Below are 11,458 nucleotides of genomic sequence, written 5' to 3'. Positions count from 1 at the left end.
ACAACTCCAATTACATGCACATATCTTCGTGGATCGCCAACTCCTTCTTCATCTTGATGTCGCGGACGCCATCAGAGAACGTCGAGATGATGGCCTCCTAGTTCACCTTGGGAATCTTGAGGCGGACGTTGTTGAAGCACTGGATGTACCTCTGCAAGGTCTCTCCGGGCTGCTGGAAGCCTACAGTGAGTCTTGAACTTGCCCAGCCAGGCGACATTGCGTAGCTCGGTGGTGAATGCGCGGAAGCCTATGGTGGCCACCGGAGCTCTCTGCTAATGCGGGGCTTGCTCCTGGGGATTCCCGCACGCCGCTGCCTGGAGCAGCGCGGGGTCTTGATGTGGTGGCGCAGGGATGCGGTCATGGCGCACCGGTGCCGGGAGCACACGAGCACCTTCTTGGAGACGAGGGATTTCTTGGCAGCTCCTTTCTTGTTGTGCGGGCGCTGGATGCGGTGGATCTTGTCATGGGGCCGCGCACCTTGGAGCCAGGGTGCCTTCTTGGGGAGGAGGTGGCGGAGGCACCTCCTGATCTGCGCCTCCTGTGCAGGACGGAGGGCGAGGCAGCGAGAGGGACGGTGCAGGGGAGCCCCCTGCGGTGCTGACGAGCTCGGTGATGCGAGCGAGCCACTCCTCGTAGAGGTCGTCGACGGGACGGTAGTGCAGGAGCTCACGCGCCAGGAGCAACGCGGTGTGTGCGTCCGTGGGGGTGCGACGGGCGTGGGACGACGAACCGGCTGGAGTCAGCGACGGGGTGGCGGTTCGGCCTTCCCGCCGCACCAAAGGATGCATCGACGAGGCCTGCTGCTCATTCCCCGCCGGGCCGGTGGTGGCGTTGGCGGCAGGCCACGGGGAACGACGGGGACACCCACCGACGGGAGCCGTCTGGGCGACGCGGGTGGCGAGAGCAGCCCGACGCTCGGCGCGAGCCCGACGAGCGTCAGCCATGGACACGACGGAAGATCGAACACGAAACAGTGGAAGAAAGATTCCGGCGCACACCTACCTGGCGCGCCAAATGTCGGATGTTGGGTTCCGGCAGACCCTTAAGGTTCGAACTCTGGGGTGCGCATGAAGATCTCCCCCCTACCGATCCACGTACGATCTCCTTGCGAGAATCTAAGCTAAAACGATGAACAACATGAGGGACACAAGATTTATACTGGTTCGGGCCACCATTGTGGTGTAATACCCTACTCCAGTGTGTGGTGTGGTGGATTGCCTCAGGGGCTGATGATGAACAGTACAAAGGATGAACAGCCTCGCGAGAGGTGTTCTTGAGCTGGTGCGATGAACTGCTTGGGCGAGCTCGATCGCCTATGGGTCTAATGAGGACTCGATCAAATCTGCCTATACTGTAGTGGCTAGCCCTATTTATAGAGGCCCTAGTCCTCATCCGAAATATTGAGCGGGAAGGGCGCCAACAACGGCCATTTTGAAGGCGAACATCTATTACAAGTTATCCTGACTAAAGTTGGTCTTCGGCTGCCAAAGGCACTGACGATGACGCCGTCTTGGGCTCCACGGTGACCTCCATCTTGCCGCTCTGCTAGTCTTGGTCACGTTGCACTGAAATGGCAACCTTTGCCTGATGCTTCGGTACTCCACGCCTGTGCTTGCCCCCTTTGCACCAAAGAAAGAGGAAACAAGGACACTGCACAGGCCGGCGCCCGCCTGGTCTCGATCGTCATGGCTTGCGTCATGAGTACCTCGCGAGGTACCCCTGCCTTGATCTCTCCGCCTCCTCGCGAGTCTGCCTGGCAAGGCCTCTCCTGAGGAAGACTCGTGTCGTCCGCCCCGCGAGGCTTGGCCCCTCCGAGGGTCTTGAGTGTTGCGCTAATGAAGATGGGTCGTACTCAGTGACCACTCGAGCCACGCCGCAGGCCGCAGGACGGCAAGTCTGGGGACCCCCGTTCCCAGAACGCCGACACAGATATCTAAAGGTAGGCGCCGATCTGTTCGTCAGCATCCCAGGGACAGCAAGCACCAGAGTGCCAACCGAGGGGGAGGTTTTTGATGAATAAGTCATCACCGCCTCCGGGCTCTAGTTGTTGATGAGCCGAGTGCCAGCTATAGCGGTTCCAAGGAAGACCAGCTCCTCCAAGCTATGAGCAGCAACTTTTAGAAGCTCCAGGCGCTTCACCGTGCCCGCAAGGAGAAACTGGACTCTAGGGTGGCGGTTGTCGATCTAGCAGAGGCGGACTTCCAGGAGCGTGTCAGGCAGATGCAGATATGGTTTGCCGAGGCCCGGCAGGAGCTGGACCAGCCAGGAGCAGCTGAGTGAGCGTTGGAATGAGCTCCTCCTGAATTAGTCTGATGTTGAGAAGGCCCAGGAGGAGGCCGCTGCACAGGCCGCCAAGGATGACGCCCAACTAAGGGAGCGCCGTGTTCTTCTCAACGCCGAAGAAGAGGACCTTGCCGCTCATGAAGAGGTGCTTGCCTCGAAGCTCCGCGGAAAGGATGAAGAAATTGAGAAGCTTGTCACGCAGTGGACCCAGGAGCTGGAGCAGAAGCATAAGGACACACACAACGCTCTGGTCCTGCATCATGCCGGCAAGTTGAAGGAGGCCGTCGATGGCGCCGAGGCCACCAAGAACAAGCTGGCCGGCAAGGTGGATAAACTGGAGGTGGAGCTGGAGAAGCACAGCAAGGAGGTCTCGACGCTGAAGAGCGACAGAGACAAGACTACCTTGGCGGAGTTGTAGGTCACCATATCTGACAAGACCAAGTTGCTCTCCAAAGCCAATGACTCCATCTCTGATCTGAAATTGAAGCTGACCACCCTAGAGGAGACCCTTAAGGGCAGCAGGGCTCGTGAGAAGACCCTGGCCAAGGACCTCCAGGATGAGAAACTACTACTTGAGGGTGCCGCTGCGACCCACAATGATTATGTGCAGGGGGTGGGGATCTGGACTAAGCGCCTCATCAATGTTGCGGAGAGGCTCACCATGTAATTGTCCATCATGGGCATGCCGAGCTTCAAGTTCTCCCACGACCGGGGGGGTGACTCAGAGCGCCAGGTTGACCATGTTCTTCGAGGCCATCCTTAATGCCTTGAAGCTCCTCCACTCCAACCGAGCAACCCATATGGCCAACGAGTCCCGGAAGCTTTGCCGGGGCGTCCTTCTCAAAGTGCTCACCAAGGTGGCGTACTGGAACCCCGGACTCAACCTCTCCAACGTGCTTGAGAGCTTGCCGGAGGATGCGGACAACAAGGCGCTTGAAGAACTCATCTCGCCCATTGTCAGTAGGGTTGACCGAGTCAAAAGGGTGGAAGGCCAGCGCCGGGACTAGTTGCTTCACTTCTCCTTGCCGCTATGAACTCGTGCCCAAGATAGTTTTATCTTAAGTTAGGACTATGACAACCATCGATGTAATATAACTTGCTGTGTTTCAGATTGAATGCATGCTATCTTCCTTGTTTGATCCCTCTTTGTATGGCATACACCCTATGCTTATTTGGAAAGGCTCGCCGGTGCGTGCACCCTTGCCGTGAGCGCATTGACGAACGGACCCTTAGCAACCTGCTAGGGGTGTCGCTACCGGCAAAAGACCTTGCCGCTCTTAGTGCATCCACTTGAACTGCTGAGTGGACTCAAAACAGAACAAAGGCGCAACCAATTGTGAAAGGGTTCCTTCGCGTGCAGGTTTTTCATACAAGAACTGAAACCATTCAAGGAAAATAACCTTACATTTAAAATAAAATCTCTCAAGGTTTCGCGACTTAGCTTTTCGCTGCTGTGCCGTTTTCCGCAAGATGCCACTTCGAACGGCGCCCGTTGGTGCCCATACTCTCTATCCCCCTGGCAAACTTGGACGCGAGGGAAACCTTCTGTCCTTTGAGAAAAAGAAAGAAGAGAAAATAGGAATATGGAACCTTGGCGGTTCATTAGTACTTGTGGAAACAAATATATATATATATATATATATATATATATATATATATATATATATATATATATTCTGCTAACACTTCCGAACTGCAGCTCAACACGAGGGCACTGCACTTTCTGTAGCAAAGGCACTGCAATGATTACACTAGTGAACTTCACACTGGAAAAAACTGCATACGGCGTTTTTTCGATACTATTTTCGCTCTAGTGTTTTAACTGTTTGTAGAAACGAGGCATGTAATATACCGTTGGAAAGCTACTGATTAGGCGCAATTTCACCATGTTGAACACTTTTCGAGATTCCTCACGGTTTAAGAGCAGCTTCAAAAACGGTGGGCGCCCAACGAGTGGCAGCGAGCGTATTTTGGCATTTATTCACAAACCGCTTCTCGGAATGAAGCAAATGATACAGTGTTGGAAAGATATCATCGATTCGCGGAATTCTGTTTTTCAAATTTTTGCAAATTTTTTGTACCGTTTTCGCTCTAGTTTTCTAACCGTTTGTTGAAACGAAGCGTGTGATATGCCATTGGAAAGCTAGGGACGACGCACAACTTTCATATGTAGAAATTATTTTGAGATTCCTTACCTTTTTAAGTTAATTTTAAAAATTGTGCGGCGGACGATGAGTGGCAGCAGTCGTTTTTTTGCATTTTTTTACAAACCGCTGACTGGAATGATTCAAATGATACGCCATTGGAAAGATATCGACGCGATGCAACCTTTTCATTTAGAACACACTCTCTAATTCCATATGGTTTGAGAGAAGTTTTGATTCTATCAAAATGCGGCACTCTGTTTTTTCGTGACACTAAAATCGATGAGTAGATCGCATCAGACAGAAAACCGCACTGCTTCGGACTGAAAACTGCACTACATCAGACAGTCAAGCGCACTACATTTTTAAATGCATTTTTGTTTCAAATGTAGTGTACTGAAAAGTCCTTCATATTGAACTTCTTTCAAGATCAAAGTGCACCACATTTGCATTTTTTTAAATGCATTTTTTTAGGCTAAAGTGCACCGCATTTGCATTTTTTAAAATTCATTTTTGTTTAAAATGAAGTGTATCGAAAAGTTTTTTGTAGTGGACTTTTTTGCAAGACTAAAGCGAATTGCATTTGCATGTTTTAAATGCATTTTTCTTCGTAGTGGACTTTTTTACAAGACCAAAGCGCACTGCATTTGCATGTTTTAATGCATTTTTGTTCTAAATGGTGTACAATTCCGTCAAAAATAATAAAAAGTGAACTCCTCGATACATTTTTTTACAAAGTGAACTCCTTTGTTTTGCAAAGTGCACCGCAAAGGTTTTCTTAATGAGCTGCATCGATTTTAACAAATTATACACCATGTCCTTACAAATTTGCCAAAAAAATCCTCCAAAAATAATAATAAGTGAACTCCTCTGTACAATTTTTACAAAGTGAACTCCTTTGTTTTGCAAAGTGCACCGCAAAGGTTTTCTTAATGAGCGGCATCGATTTTAACAAATTATACACCATGTCTTTACAAATTTGAGAAGAAAAATCCTCAAAAAATAATAAAAAGTGAACTCTATAATTTTTTTTACAAAGTGAACTCCTTTGTTTTGCGAAGTGCACCGCAAAGGTTTTCTTAATTAGCTGCATCGATTTTAACAAATTGTACACCATGTCCTTACAAATATGCAAAAACAATTCCTCCAAAAATAATAAAAAGTGAACTCCTCTATACAATTTTTTTACAAAGTGAACTCCTTTGTTTTGCAAAGTGCACCGCAAAGGTTTTCTTAGTGTGCTGCATTGATTTTAACAAATTATACACCATGTCCTTACAAATTTGCCAAAAAAAACAATTCCTCCAAAAATAATAAAAAGTGAACTCCTCTATACATTTTTTTTACATAGTGAACCCCTTTGTTTTGCAAAGTGCACCGCCAAGGTTTTCTCTGTGAACTGTATTGTTTTTTAACAGATTATGAACTAGTCCATACAATATTGCAAAAATAACTCCTCCAAAAAACAATAAAATGGGAACTCCTTGGTACAATTTTTTTTCACAAAGTGATCCACATAGACAAAGGGAACCTGCATGACACAAGTGACAAACTACACAATACTTCAAGAAAAAAGAGACAAACTACACTTGAGCATCCCTGTCAACTATGCTCTACACTGCATTTCTAAATAGAGTAATTGTTATGAGCTGCACTGGGGGAGCACCAATCGAGCTACACGACCTCCAACTTCTGAACCGAACTCCAGCGGTGGAAGAAGAGGAAGAGAACAAGGGCGTAGGGCGGCCTGTAGGTGAATGCAGTTGAAGAAGAGGAAGAGAACCGGCCAGCGTGCTGCTCTCTTCTCCCGCCGCCCGCCAACTGATGCCCCAACAAAACTGCAGCGGTGTGCCCAAGTGAAATCTAAAAAAGCAAAAAACAATCGATGGGGAGGAGAGGATGCTCGAGGCCGGTGGTTGCGGCGTCGTGGCTGACGACGAGGGAGGCCAGCAGAGGCAAGCGATGGACGATGAACCTGCATGAAGATGGGGGCCGCGGCCGAGTTGCACGGGGGCCGCCACCGAGCTGCACGGGGGCCGCCACCGAGCTGCACGGGGGCCGCCACCGAGCTGCACAGATGGTGCACATGAGGCCCTGGCCGGAGACCGCCACGAGGAGGAGAGAGCTCATCCTCGGCGATTCAGGTGGGCGCGGTGTTGCTCAGGGGAGGGACGAACTCGGATCCGACACGGGATACATGGGTCCATGGCCGATGAAGATGTGGTCGGGGTCACACACCTCAAGGCGGTTGGGGGTGGAGAAGAACCTTGCGGGGCGGCACCGACTCACCGAATCCTGCACTATGGAGTGGGCACACTCAAAGGGGGGCCGAGGATCTCCGCCGAGGGGAGGTCGGGGGGCTAGCACGGGGGAGTCCAGCCCGATCCGGTCGGGGCAAGCGCGCGGTGGAGGTGGATCCAGCCTTTGCTTGGCTGATGTGCTGGGTTCTCAGAGGGAGTGCGGCGCAGGTGCCTCGCGGCAGCCGGATCCGGCGGTGCTGGCTGTGCGTTGGAGGGGGCGCGCCGGCGCTGATCTGGCGGGAGGCGGAGGAACAGGGAAGGGGGAGATCTCACGCTGGGGTAGGAAGGGGTGGCTGACGGCACAACACTTTTGGGCGGCCGGCGGTGGATATGGAGGTGGTGGTGGAGGTCATGGTGGCCGGCGCGTGGGGGCCTGGGAGCCCGAAGGCAAAGAAGGTGGGGTGGGGGCAGCGAGGAAGAAGGTAGGGTGGGGGCGGCGAGGAAGATGGCGGGTGCGGGGGGTCCCGATCGGGAAGAAGGTGGGTGTGTGGGGGATTCAGTGCATGTGTGTGGTGCATTTTTGTTTCTGAAGGCATGGGGTGGGATGGGGTGTTAGCAGAATAAAGGCGTAGTGTTATTAGAATAAGACTCTTAAGGGTGTTATCATAATAGACCCACACTATATATATAGACACACACACACACGCACATAAACATGGAAATCAACGAGAACTGTACATACTCAAAGTTACTCAACGCACAGGGTCTGCACCTGACTCTTTACATAGGGTTATATGCCTCTCCAGCAAGGCTAGTATAAAAGGGGGTTGCCGGGGGACCCGGCAACCGCGCGTAATGGATAAAACTTGTGAAGATGTTCGATATTCCAGGAGTTGCTCACTGGAATGCCATCTTCGGTCTCCAGGCGCACTGCACCGGGCCTGGTGACTCGTATTACCCGATAAGGGTCTTCCCACTTTGGCATCAACTTGTTGGAATTCTTGGCGGACTGAACACGCCGAAGAACAAGGTCGCCTTCCTCAAGGCTTCGGGCGTGAACCTTGCGGCTGTGATAGCAGCGCAAGGCTTGCTGGTACGCGCGACTCGCACAGCAGCCTGAAGACGATCTTCCTCAAGGAGCATAACATCATCTTGGTGCAACTGCTCTTGCTGAAGCTCATCATAAGAGAGCACTCAGGGTGACCTGTATATGAGTTCTGTGGGGAGGACTGCTTCTGCCTCGTACACCTGGGAGAAGGGCGTCTGGCTGGTGGCTCGATTTGGTGTCGTCCTGATTGACCAAAGAACCTCCGGCAACTCATCAATCCAGCGTCTTCCGCATTTGTGCAGCCTATGAAAAGTTCTTGTTTTGAGGTCCTGCAACACTTCAACATTTTCCCTTTCTGCCTGGCTGTTGCTTCTCAGATGAGCAACAGAAGAAAAACAGACTTTGCTGCCGAGGTCTTGGATATACTGCATGAAGGTGCGACTTGTGAACTATGTGCCGTTGTCGGTGATGACTCTATTTGGCACACCAAAACGACAAACTAGTCCTTTAAAGAACTTGACGGCTGATTGTGCTGTCACCTTTCTCACTGCTTCCACTTCTGGCCACTTTGTGAACTTGTTGATTGTGACGTACAAGTACTCAAAGCCCCCGATAGCACGGGGAAAGGGGCCCAGTGTGTTGAGTCCCCAGACCAAAAATGGCCAGGAAAGAGGGATCATCTAAAGAGCTTGAGCTGGCTAATGAATCTTCTTTGAATGGAACTGGCATGCTTCACACTTGGTTACTAGTGCAGTTGCATCCTGGAGAGCAGTGGGCCAAAAGAAACCTTTTCAAAACGCTTTGCCGGCAAGGGCTCTTGGTCCTATGTGGGAGCCACATATGCCTCTGTGTATCTCTGCCAACAGCTCCAGTCCGTCCTCTCGAGGAATGCACTTGAATTTCATGTCGTTCGATCTTTTCATGTGCAAGACATCGTCCACAAACTGGTACATGCTACACCGACGGGCTACTTTCTCTGCTTCTTCTTGTTCCTCAGGAAGTTCCCCTATTTGGAGGAACTGAATGGTGTGTTGTGACCAAGCCGGAGCCCGAGGCTCGACGGCAAGGACTAAAGGCATGTCCTCTGCTATGGAAGCAGTTGTCTCTATGGCAAGTGATACATCTCCAACATATCTATAATTTTTGATTGCTCCATGCTACTTTATCTACTATTTTGGACTATATTGGGCTTTATTTTTCACTTTTATATTACTTTTGGGACTAACCTATTAACCGGAGGCCCAACCCAGAATTGCTGTTTTTGCCTTTTTCAGTATTTTGAAGAAACAGAATACCAAACAGAGTCCAAACGGAATGAAACCTTCGGGATCGTGATTTTCCAACCGAACGTGATACAGGAGACTTGGACCCTACTCCAAGAAGCTTCCGAGGAGGTCACGAGGGTGGAGGGCGCCCCCCTGGGCGCGCCCCCTACCTCGTGGGCCCCTCGGAGCTCCACCGATGTACTCCTTCCTCCTATATATACCTACGTATCCCCGTATGATCAAAGGGGGAGCCAAAAACCTAATTCCACCGCCGCAACCTTCTGTATCCATGAGATCCCATCTTGGGGCCTGTTCTGGGGCTCCGTCGGAGGGGGCGTCCACCACGGAGGGCTTCTACATCATCACCATAGCCCCTCCGATGAAGTGTGAGTAGTTTACTTCAGACCTTCGGGTCCATAGCTAGTAGCTAGATGGCTTCTTCTCTCTTTTTGGATCTCAATACAATGTTCCCCCTCTCTCGTGGAGATCTATTCGATGTAATCTTCTTTTTGCGGTGTGTTTGTTGAGACCGATGAATTGTGGGTTTATGATCCAGTATTATCTATGGAAAATATTTGATTCTTCTCTGAATTCTTTTATGTATGATTGAGTTATCTTTGCAAGTCTCTTCGAATTATCCATTTAGTTTGGCCAACTAGATTGGTAGTTCTTGCAATGAGAGAAGTGCATGGCTTTGGGTTCAATCTTGCGGTGTCCTTACTTAGTGACAGAAAGAGTTGCAAGGCATGTATTGTATTGTTGCCATCGAGGATAACAAGATGGGTTTTTTATCATATTGCATGAATTTATCCCTCTACGTCATGTCATCTTGCTTAAAGCGTTACTCTGTTTTTAACTTAATACTCTAGATGCATGCTGGATAGCGGTCGATGACTGGAGTAATAGTAGTAGATGCAGAATCGTTTCGATCTACTTGTTCCGGACGTGATGCCTATATACATGATCATTGCCTAGATATACTCATAACTATGCTCAGTTCTATCAATTGCTCAACAGTAATTTGTTCACCCACCGTAGAATACTTATGCTCTTGAGAGAAGCCACTAGTGAAACCTATGGCCCCCGGGTCTATTCTCATCATATCAATCTATATCACTTTATTTACTTGCTTTGTTTTTACTTTGCCTTTACTTTTTACTTTGCATCTATCTATCAAAAATACCAAAAATATTATCTCTATCAGATCTCACTCTCGTAACTGACCGTGAAGGGATTGACAACCCCTAAGCGTTGGTTGCGAGTTGCTATCGTGTTGTGCAGGTACGAGGGACTTGCGCGTGACCTCCTACTGGATTGATACCTTGGTTCTCAAAAACTGAGGGAAATACTTACGCTACTGTGCTGCATCATCCTCTCCTCTTCGGGGAAAACCAACGCAAGCTCGAGACGTAGCAAGAAGAATTTCTGGCGCCGTTGCCGGGGAGGCTTACACAAAAGTCAACATACCAAGTACCCATCACAATCCCTATCTCTCGCATTACATTATTTGCCATTTGCCTCTTGTTTTCCTCTCCCCCACTTCACCCTTGCCGTTTTATTCGCCCTCTCTTTCCCAATGTCCTCCTCTCTTTCAGTTGCCTTTTCCTCGTCCCTTTTGTTTGCTCGTGTGTTAGTTTGCTTGCTTGTCATCATGACTAGTCTTATATCTTCTCCGTTATCTCCCGAGAATGAAGTGCTAAATTTTAAACAAAGGAAGGGAGAAAATCTAAAAGATGCTTGGTATAGAATTTGCAATGCTCAAAATAGATCTACCAGGAAGCAATCTACTTCAGTTCTTCTTCGCAATTTTTATGTAGGTGCTAATCCTTGGTATAGATATATCCTTGATACCATTACCAGAGGGAATTTCTTGGGTAGCCATACTTTTGATTCCTATAATGCTTTAATAGATTTATTTGGCTCACCTCCTCTTTTGGTTAATGGAACTATGGTAACTTTGGAGCATGTTATGCAAAGGCTTGAAATTATTGAAAACAAAGTTGCTACCTTTGAATCCATTGAAAATCTAGATAAAAAGATTCATAATCAAATTACTCAATATGGATCTAAGGTAGGAATGACTTTGAAAAATATTAAGGAAAAGGAATCCATGGTTAATGAAAAAATAAATCTAGACTCTACTCGTATCGATAAACTTGAGGGTATCATTACCAATTTGGGAACCGCTTTTTCCTCCGTAAAGAATACTCCTATTCCTCCTACTAAAATTTCCAATCTTATGTATGTTCCTAAAAATAAGGGTGAATCATCTAGTAAGGAAAATGCGGATCTTAAATCTATAAGTATTCATCCCGATCTTCTTACTATCATTAAGGAACCATTTGCTACGAATGAATTTTTCGATCTTATGCCTAAAGGTTTGATAATTTCTAGAAAGAAAGAAAATTCTAAGGGAGGTAGATGCCTCATTGAAGAATTGCCTACCAAAGATGGCAATACCTAGATCTATCCTTGCTT

The sequence above is a fragment of the Triticum aestivum genome, chromosome 6B, assembly GCF_018294505.1.
Source record: "Triticum aestivum cultivar Chinese Spring chromosome 6B, IWGSC CS RefSeq v2.1, whole genome shotgun sequence".
Lineage (NCBI taxonomy): Eukaryota > Viridiplantae > Streptophyta > Magnoliopsida > Poales > Poaceae > Triticum > Triticum aestivum.
Note: the sequence above shows the minus strand (reverse complement) of the source record.